At 35.3% G+C, this 9,077-nt stretch overlaps 1 protein-coding gene across 2 annotated transcripts in view; it reads left to right on the top strand.

Annotated features, from left to right (window-relative positions):
- Positions 1 to 548: 548 nt before the first annotated feature.
- LOC129755818 (katanin p60 ATPase-containing subunit A-like 1) overlaps positions 549 to 9,077 on the top strand; it is a 75,057-nt gene continuing 66,528 nt past the window's right edge. For both annotated transcript variants that reach the window (XM_055752493.1, XM_055752491.1), the window contains exon 1: positions 549 to 1,286. The gene's annotated coding sequence lies outside the window, so the exon portion shown is untranslated. The remainder of the gene's footprint in view (positions 1,287 to 9,077) is intronic.

Below are 9,077 nucleotides of genomic sequence, written 5' to 3'. Positions count from 1 at the left end.
CTGGGCACTCTCAGCAAAAATCTGGGCAAAATCTGTGTCTGACCAATATCTGGACGAAGGGTCAAAAGTCTTGGTTTTACAGACAAATCTGGGCACCTGGCAACCCAGAGTTGTATTCTGCACTTGTACACAAGAATAAGTTGAATACGACCATTTTTTTTATTTTGCAAGTTTTCACTTTCCGGCAAGGTCTGTTCATTCCAAACTGTCAGTCAGCATGCTCTCTCGAGACATCTCAGGAGTCAGGAGAGCGTAGATTGTAATAAAACTTGTTTTAATCACACACACACACACCTGACAGCTGCGTATCTCTTCTTCGTTCGGCGTAAGCTAACCTTACTTTTTGCCCCCTTCATAAGCTCAATGCTGGCCGTTGAGAATGTTTTTTCAAAACTTGACTCACACTATCCAACGGATTTTGTTCTATTCTTTGTTCAACTGATTCTCTCTCTTGGTTGCACATGTAGGGGTAGGTTTGCGTTCATCAAAACAGCAAATCCGTTGTGCGGTTGTCTGTCGGTCTTCAGACGGCCAAAACGGGTCCGGTTCCATATTGGTGTCTGTGTCGCGGGCCAAAGCGGACGCGTTTTTGTTCGTTCCTCGTTCGCTCGCGCGTTGTTATCTCTTCTGTCGGTCGCGTTGCCGTCATCATCGATGGTGGTGTTTTTCGTTTCGCTGTACTTTTCCGATTCTTTTTGATACATTTCCCGTGTGCCGTGCTGCGTTTGATCCGGACAGTTTGTGCCAACCAAACTTGTAGTAAATCCCAGTGCGAGAACCTGCTGAATATTATTTTGCGACCAACACGAACACCAAGTCTCGTTTCCATTCTTTACGGTGGCCGTTCGGTTTTGTCGGAAATCCGTAACCTGGTTGTGCAACATTATTGTGTGTTGTGTTGTACTTGCTTTTTTTTCTGTCTGGTGCATTCAGAATTGGATTTCGGCTGGGACCGATTTCGGAAAGTGTTGGCGTAAGTGGAGAGCCCTGTGGCCGCACCGTAGTGTTTTGATTCCGTTCCAAAGGGAGCTGTCGTGGTGGGAAAGGGTAAAATTGCAATTGAAAGAAGAAAACACGACATGTCAATGTAGCAGCTTTTATCAACAGTTATGAGACCACATTGAGTGACCAAAAAAAAGGAAAATAAAAATAAGCCACTGGCCATAAACCAGACGACCAGCATCAGGTGTCGATATTGTTTTGTCGAGTGTAAGCGTTCTCAGAAGTAAGCTATTACAACTTGAAAACCATCATCTGCTGCATCGAGACCAGCTCGTCGGAATAAGGTAATTATCGTATTCTACTCTTCCAGCTGTATTCTGCATCGGCCGATTATGGAGGATGGTCCCAGGAAAGGTGAACTTAAATCAATCAACTCCCTCAGGCCTCTAACAGTAGTTCATCATCTGCATAGAAAAGGCCATAATGCTTCCACTGATATTTTATTGTAATTGATTCATTCAGCAAACTTCTATCAAGTCACGAGTCACGCGCATCGATAAAAGGTGAGCTCTCGTTCCGTCGTTTGTCCATAAAGGCCTCGCATCATGTGTGTGATGTGTTACTGTTGTTGGCTTAGAACACAACAACAAAAAACTCGCTAGAATAGAAGCGAAAAAAAATATTTAGATTTCAACCTCAACGCTCGACTTCTCAACTGTTTACGGGCTGAAGGCCTGGAGGTCGACCGGTTTCCTCCGAGTTGATAGAACCTTTTCGTTTCTATTCATATTTTTTTCCTCTACTTCACTCAGTTTCTTACCAGAAACGGTTAGGTGTTCTAGTACGACTCAGGGCAACGTACCCTTTTGTGGTTCCTCTACCTGCTCCTTCTCTAACCGACCGCGAATCGACCACCTAGATTGTAAAGTCGCCGCCTTTAGAGCAACCGAACGACCTAGATGTGTATGTTATGAGTGGATTGGGAAGGTTGGGTCGCTAGAATTTGTGTTATCTTCGCGCTGAATTTTCGTTTATGAATCAGCATATACGCCTCCGTCTTTTTGTTTGCTACAGAATCAAGCGGATATTGTTTTGATTGCTTCCTTTCTGCTGCTATCGATAACTTAACAGTTCCGGGAAAGTTGATTGCCAATACCTACTTGAGAATACTTCTATCAAAACAACATTTAGAACCGAGTCAAAATTCTATGTTAAGTCTTAAATTTGAAAGTCGAATTATTTAAAATTTGAATATGAAACTAATATAAGAAGTCTTCACCTGAATTCTAGATTATAAATCTAAAATCTTAATTTAAATCTATAATCTGAATCCTGAATTCGAAAGCGCTAAGGTGGTCTGGCGGATAGGCTGGTATGAGTCTAGTTTTGAGGTTTCCAGGCGTACTGGGTTCGATTCCTGGTATCGACAATAAAAACTTTTGGGCATATCCCATAAGCGACAGACAGGTAAGATGTGTTTCCTCCTATTACTGACTATTTAAAAAGAATGTTCAATCAGTTCCCAGCTGGCCGGGTATATACACGAAAGCCGGAATCCTCGTATAAACGCGCCAGCACTAAATTTAACTACGGAAGTCCGGACTTCCGACTTCCGAAAAAGATGAGTAAAGTACTAGATTGTCGGAAGTCTGTGTTTTGTTACCAGTTCATCAGCGGCGTTTCTAAAAAATTGATTAAAATTAACCATAGTAAACTAGCCCACCTGATTTACTCGTTCATACAAAATATACCTATACCCAGAAAAATACTCTTAAGTATATTCGATAAGAGTTTCTTATGAACTGGCGCCATAAGAAAATCATTGAAATTCATAAAATTGTCTAATGATGTTTCAGATGAACACCTTCTTCAATGAGAGGTTGTTGATAAATTTAATAGTAAAAACTTCTATTCTGTTTTCGGCAAATTTGTTCAAAATTACACCATGGTCACACACATAAGTATATCCACACCCGGTTCCATCAAACAAAATTATTCTTCCTCAGCCGGTCCTTTCACCTTGTGCATTTTTCTGGTTGTTTGCTGAAAATAAACGAATGAAAGAGTATTTTATTTCACAAATGTTTTTACAATTTTTTTTTTCACAATACCGTTCCTTCCCTTTTTCATAAAATGTTCTTATAAAAACTGAAAGAATTTCATAAGACTATTATGATGAGCAAAAGCGGTTCATAAGACGCATCTTATGAAAATTATACTAAGAATTTGCCTGAGTATACATCAACGCACGTAATACGTTCGCTCCATAACAGTTCATATAAAGCCATGGGGTCCAGACAGGGACCGAAAAAAAACACACTGTGCTGTGAACACTGTACGTGCAACACGAAATCTCATGTGCTGATACAAAAAAAATTGTGTGCAACACTTCATTGTAACACGACACAATTTGGGTGCCGTGCTGTACGAACACAGCACAGTTTTCAAATGTGTTGTGTTTGGAGACGGCACTGTGTTTTTGAAAAGCAACACAGTTTCCTAGTTAAGGAAGCTGCGCCATGATTTACAATAAGGAAAAGTAAATGTAATGTTTGATCAAATGTAGTCAATTTAAATGTTATGAACAAACCTGGACACTCTTGTAGTATCAACCCAAATTTCAGCTGACCAGTCTGAACTTTTTTCGAACTTATTTCTTCAGAGCTGTGGTGTTGTTTGGAATGGGTTCAAGATTGATCTTCTCCAGATTCCAGCTTAGAACAAATAAGTAACCGCATTTAAACTTCCGGTGAATAAATTTTTTTTCACAGAATGGTTTTTATGGCAAGGTTTTCAGTCCCTCAAAGATTCTTAGAATAAGTTATATTTTATCTTTTACCTACTTTTCTCTTCATTTCGTAAGATGTCTCAATGCGCTAAGTATCAATTTTTGAATAAGGTCTCAAAGCTTCCATTTTCCGCATTGAACATACTGCTACAATCCTTACTGACGCTGGGAATACTAATGGCATTAAAACTTAATTGACACTCGCTTCAAACTAATTATTTTTGAGGAGGGCACCGGTGATCGATTTAAGCTTCCACCATAATTGAAAACTTTGACTTTTTCTTGTACTGATTACTTAGATTGGAGAATATTAACAAAAGTTGAGATATAAAAAAATACATTCAAATGAAGTTAACAAATTGTTTTGAAAGAAAAATTAAAATCGTATAGAAACCCTAACAATTTTGTTTAAAATTTTGATTGCTGTTGCAAGGCTCGAATTCTCAAATGTATGTTCAGAATGAGTGCATGTTCGAAAAAAAAAATTTAATTATTTCAGTTTAGTACGCATGATAATTAATCTTATTCAGATTAAGGGCCATTTGTCCGATAAACCCGTGTAACAACCCGTCCCTTCAATTTCATAAACAATCAGAAGAGGGGTAGGCTTGATAGCGGCACGTTACCCAAACATACGGGAAAGTTGTGCCGCCATAGCTATAATAAGTAATTTGTGTTCGTTCTGTAAACACTGTGTCTAATCTGAACACAGCACAATTAATGTGTTGTGCTACATTCAAGTGTCGCACACATCGTCATCTGTGTCAACACTTTCGATTAGATGTTGCACACAATGTTTTTTATGTAGACTGTGTTATGTATCATCCGCAACACAACTAATTTGAACAACACAAACACAACACGATTTCGTTTTCAGTGTGCCGTGTCAAAAAATTGTGTTGCACGTACTGTGTTCGTGCTATTTTCGGTCCCTGGGTCCAGATATTGTTTAGCTTGCCAGATTATCCGATTTTATCCGGATATTTAATACAAAATTTGGGAAAAGTTCGGTCCGGTTTGGTTGCCCGGATTTCACTGAAAAAAGCCCGGATGTTGTCCAGATTTATTTACTTTATTTTCCAAATCAAACAAAAAAAAAACAAATTGTGTTGGTAGAAATTTTTATTTTTGCACCCTGAACAAAATTTTTTGAGCAAATTTCATTGAAATAATCATTAAAGGTTTTTTAGAAGCCTAAAATTCTGCTGGTGAGTTTTGTTGAAAAATTCCATTTTCAAGTTTTTTTTCTTGATTTTCGTTGAACAATTTAAATCCAATTTACCCGGACATGGGTCAACACTTTTTAAATCTAATGCTCGGATTTTGTCATGTTTATAGACAAATACCCCGAATATATGTTAAAATAATTCTGGCCACCTTAGGCATGGTGTACGCGATGCATTGGAGATTTGTCGAACTAATTAAACTAAAAAATGCTCGAACTCACGCACATACTTAGGCAGAATATGCAGTGAATCCGTGCACACATGAAGGATTTCCAATACAACATAACCTGAATTTAAAATTCAAATATCAGGGTGGCCACAGAAAACCGTGAAAATTAACAAAAGAAAACCCAAATTTATGTTTGGTTCCAGTTTCAGGTGTTGGTTCCTGTCTCGAGGGATGAGATTAGAAATTTACAAAGTCTCTTAAAATTTCAAGTATAAAACATCATTACAATCATTAAAAAACTCAATCATATAAAAACAAGAAAATTATAGTTGAAGTTGGAATCTAGAACTCTTTGTTGCAAATTTGGAATTGTAAAAAGATGCTTATATTATAGTTTACCAGTGATAGTTTTTAGCTCAAGAGTTATACACAAGACAATCATTTTTACGCACCGCCCTGTGTTTTTTTTGGCTAAAAATAAATTTGACATCGCTGAAAATTTGCTGAGTTAAAAGGAAACCATCTCCTGTCATACGCACTGTTTGGAAAAAAAACCATCACGTGATCCAGATATATTTTTTTCAAGTTGTTCATTCAAAGTTACTTTTTTCGATTTCGAAGCTTGAATATGTTAGAATACGTTTGAAAATTTCCGAAAATTTTGAATGAACTACTTTCTAACCTGATCCGTGACGAAAATTGAATAAAAATTAAGAAAACTCCAGTGCTAATTTTTACATTTTCCATGAGGATGTGTTTATGTCGATAGAAGACTATGTAAATTCTTTGAAAATGTTAAAATGATTCAACATTGCAATGCAATTTGAATGTTAAAAAAGACTTATTATGATTACAAACAAAATAACTTAATAATTGCAATTTATTTGATTATTTTTAATTTTTTTTTTTTTAGATGGCACCATGCAGGGGTTGAGAGCAGATTTTGACTTATTTGAGGGCGACATAGAATATAGTTTGGTTTTTTTTTCTGCTAGCTCTAGTTTTCGAGATTCAAGGGTTATCTTAAGAAATTTTTAGCCTAATTTTAAAACATTTCTAAGATACTCAAATCGAAGGTTTCGAACCAAAAATCAACTTTTTTGAAGACCACGGATAGTCAAAATTTTTGAGAAAACTGGATTTTTTTGGATTTTTTTTTTAAGTTATCATTTTTTTTCACAGCATAAGTCGAAACAATTTGCAGTTTTCAACAAAGTTGTAAATGAAATTTGAATCTTTGATATCAAAAGCTTATAAATGTTCTCCAATGAGCATTGTTTCTTTGAAACTAGAATAGCTAGATAATATCCTTATTCTCTATCAAATGGAAGATAATAAGCAGATTCGAAATCAGTTTTTGTTTTTTATATCAAGTTCTAGGTTTTTTAGTTATGAATGATTTCACTCAAAACTTATTAATTTTTAAATTTTAAAACCTAATATCATCAGAACTGGGTTTGACAAATGATTCAAATTCAGGACGGCAAAATCAATTTGTGGAACAACGGCTTCACAGATTTGAAAACATGTAAACATGGAAAGTCGGGTAAGACGGACACTTTCAATATTTCGAAAATTACAATGTTTGGCACAAATCTAATGACGGGAATATATTCGTCTAAGTGTATCAACACTCTCGAGATCTTGAGTTTGAGTTAATGGAAACTTTGAGTTTCCATTATCTGATGTAATTTTCTCTTCTCATAAAATACTTAATTTGACACGAATGCCAAAGCGTTGGTAAAGTGTCACAAATAAACAAAAAAAAAAAAATAAAATACTTAATAACTCGCGAAATTTTCGAAATTTTCAACCGTTTTCAAAGGTAGAGTGTTTATTATACATTTTTTAACCATCTGGAGGAAAATCAGCGAATTTCGGTCAAAGGGATTGAACAACAAACGTTTTGAAAAAAAGTTGCTAAGGCGGGTAAGACGGACACCTCAAGGTCGGGTAAAACGGACACAAAAGTTTCTCCAGGTATTTTAATTTTTCATCGGTTTGATCCTCCATACGTCTTCAAAAGACCTTGGCAAGAGTAATTGTCGGTCGAAAAGCACTCACCATCTTCAACAGGCGATTATAACTGTAAAAACAGGATCTCTGGTGAAAAAAGCGCCTATAAAATACGGAATTCCGAAACCACACTGTTTTGCTTCCGGACTCGGACCAGTTGGTTCCCTTGTGGTTGAAAAACGTTTCCAAATACTTAACTCACAAAAATATCTACTTTTACAGCATTTGTTGCGGCAAAATGTTCCTTTTCTGAGCAGTGTCCGTTTTACCCGACCATTTCTGAAAAGTGGAATTTGCAGGTTTATTTTAAAAAGCTATGAAAACAGTCTTGATAAAGGTAATTTACAAATTCCAACGGTTAATGCGATGGCAAACAACCTAAACTGCCCATCTGCACGAAAACTTCGATGAAAAAAGCAATATCAATATATTATCTTAAATTTTCTGAAAATTCAATGTACACTGTTGAGTCTCTTTGATTTTTAAAACCTTTTTTCCACTTTTCAACTTGATTTGGCGTTAATCCTTAAAGTTAGTTTAGTTTTGCAGAAATTTATAAGATTTGTTTTTTTCTGATACAGGGATTGTTTTGAAGCAAACATTATAAAATGTGTTATAACTTTACCATTAATCGGAACAGTTATTTTTCTCAGTTTTAACCCAATTCCCTTTCCATTTTTTTATATTCATTTTGAAATTGAAATTCCTCAGTTTAAAATTAAAAAAAAATACAGTGGGTGATTCTGAATTGAATAAATGTTTTTAAATTTTTGTATATCTCAAACTATGGTATGTTGTTTGAATAATCCTAAAAACCGTTTAATGAAGACTATGTAACTTGTTGCACTTTTTTTTAACCTCTCAATTCAAAATTCAAGATGCAAATAAAAAAAGTTTGGTGAATAGTTTCTAATTAATCATTTATTGCAACACGTTGCAAAAAGATGATTTCTTTGGCACGAATCGTATATTTATCCAACGGAACTTGCCGAGTTGAATATTTACGTCGAGTGTTGAAAAAATCGAGTATTACAACGAGTGGCATACACAATTTTAGGCAAATTCGGAAAATTCCTCTTACAATCCATTTATTGACCTACAAGAAATGCGTCTTAACAAATAACCCCATGACTATGCCTAATGACTGGAAAAAAAATTCTGATCAAGTGGTTCGTGAACTGTACTGTCGCTTATTAATTGTTGCTTTTCGATACTGTTTTCAGTGTCTACAAGTTATCTTTTTAGCACTGAATTGCACAAAAACAATTATAACAATGATTCACAATTTTTTTTTAATTTTCGGCTTGTTCAATATAAAAAAGTTTGAATTGTATGTTAAAGAAAATCTTTTCAAAAACTTGGCTAAAACAGAAGACAAGTTCTACGGATAATGGTAGGGTCAACTGGGGATATTATGAACAAAGATCATTCTTTTTTGTTCTTGTATCTGTTCATAACTACCCAGGTGAATATGGGGGAATAATGAATTCCTTAAAGTTTCTTGTTATGTGAAAATTTTTAGTGTTGGCAATATTTCTAAGGGAATCTAAATAATGCGTCTGGATAGGATTTGTGATCTTCCAAAATTTACCCTTGATTAGTCATGAGGAATATTTGTATTCTCAAAGGAACTAGGAATCTTGTCCTACAGAATCAGTGAAATAAATTCACAATAATTTATATTACACTTCAAGATGCCTTTCTTACTGACTGTAAATCGTTTGAAAAAAAACATTTATTCTGAATTTACTGTAACGAGGGAGATACATAATTGCATGCCATCAGGAAAATTTTAAATTTTCAAAGACGTGGATTTTGTGAGATGTAGGAACATATTCGGTATCTGTAACTTATCAAAAACTGATAGAATCTCACATGACAAATGATTAATTTAAAAGTTCAGTTAACAGACCAGTTTTAATTTTTTTGTAAACAT

Source organism: Uranotaenia lowii, chromosome 3 (assembly GCF_029784155.1).
Source record: "Uranotaenia lowii strain MFRU-FL chromosome 3, ASM2978415v1, whole genome shotgun sequence".
NCBI classification, from domain to species: domain Eukaryota; kingdom Metazoa; phylum Arthropoda; class Insecta; order Diptera; family Culicidae; genus Uranotaenia; species Uranotaenia lowii.
This window is presented reverse-complemented; position numbering and strand designations above follow the sequence as displayed.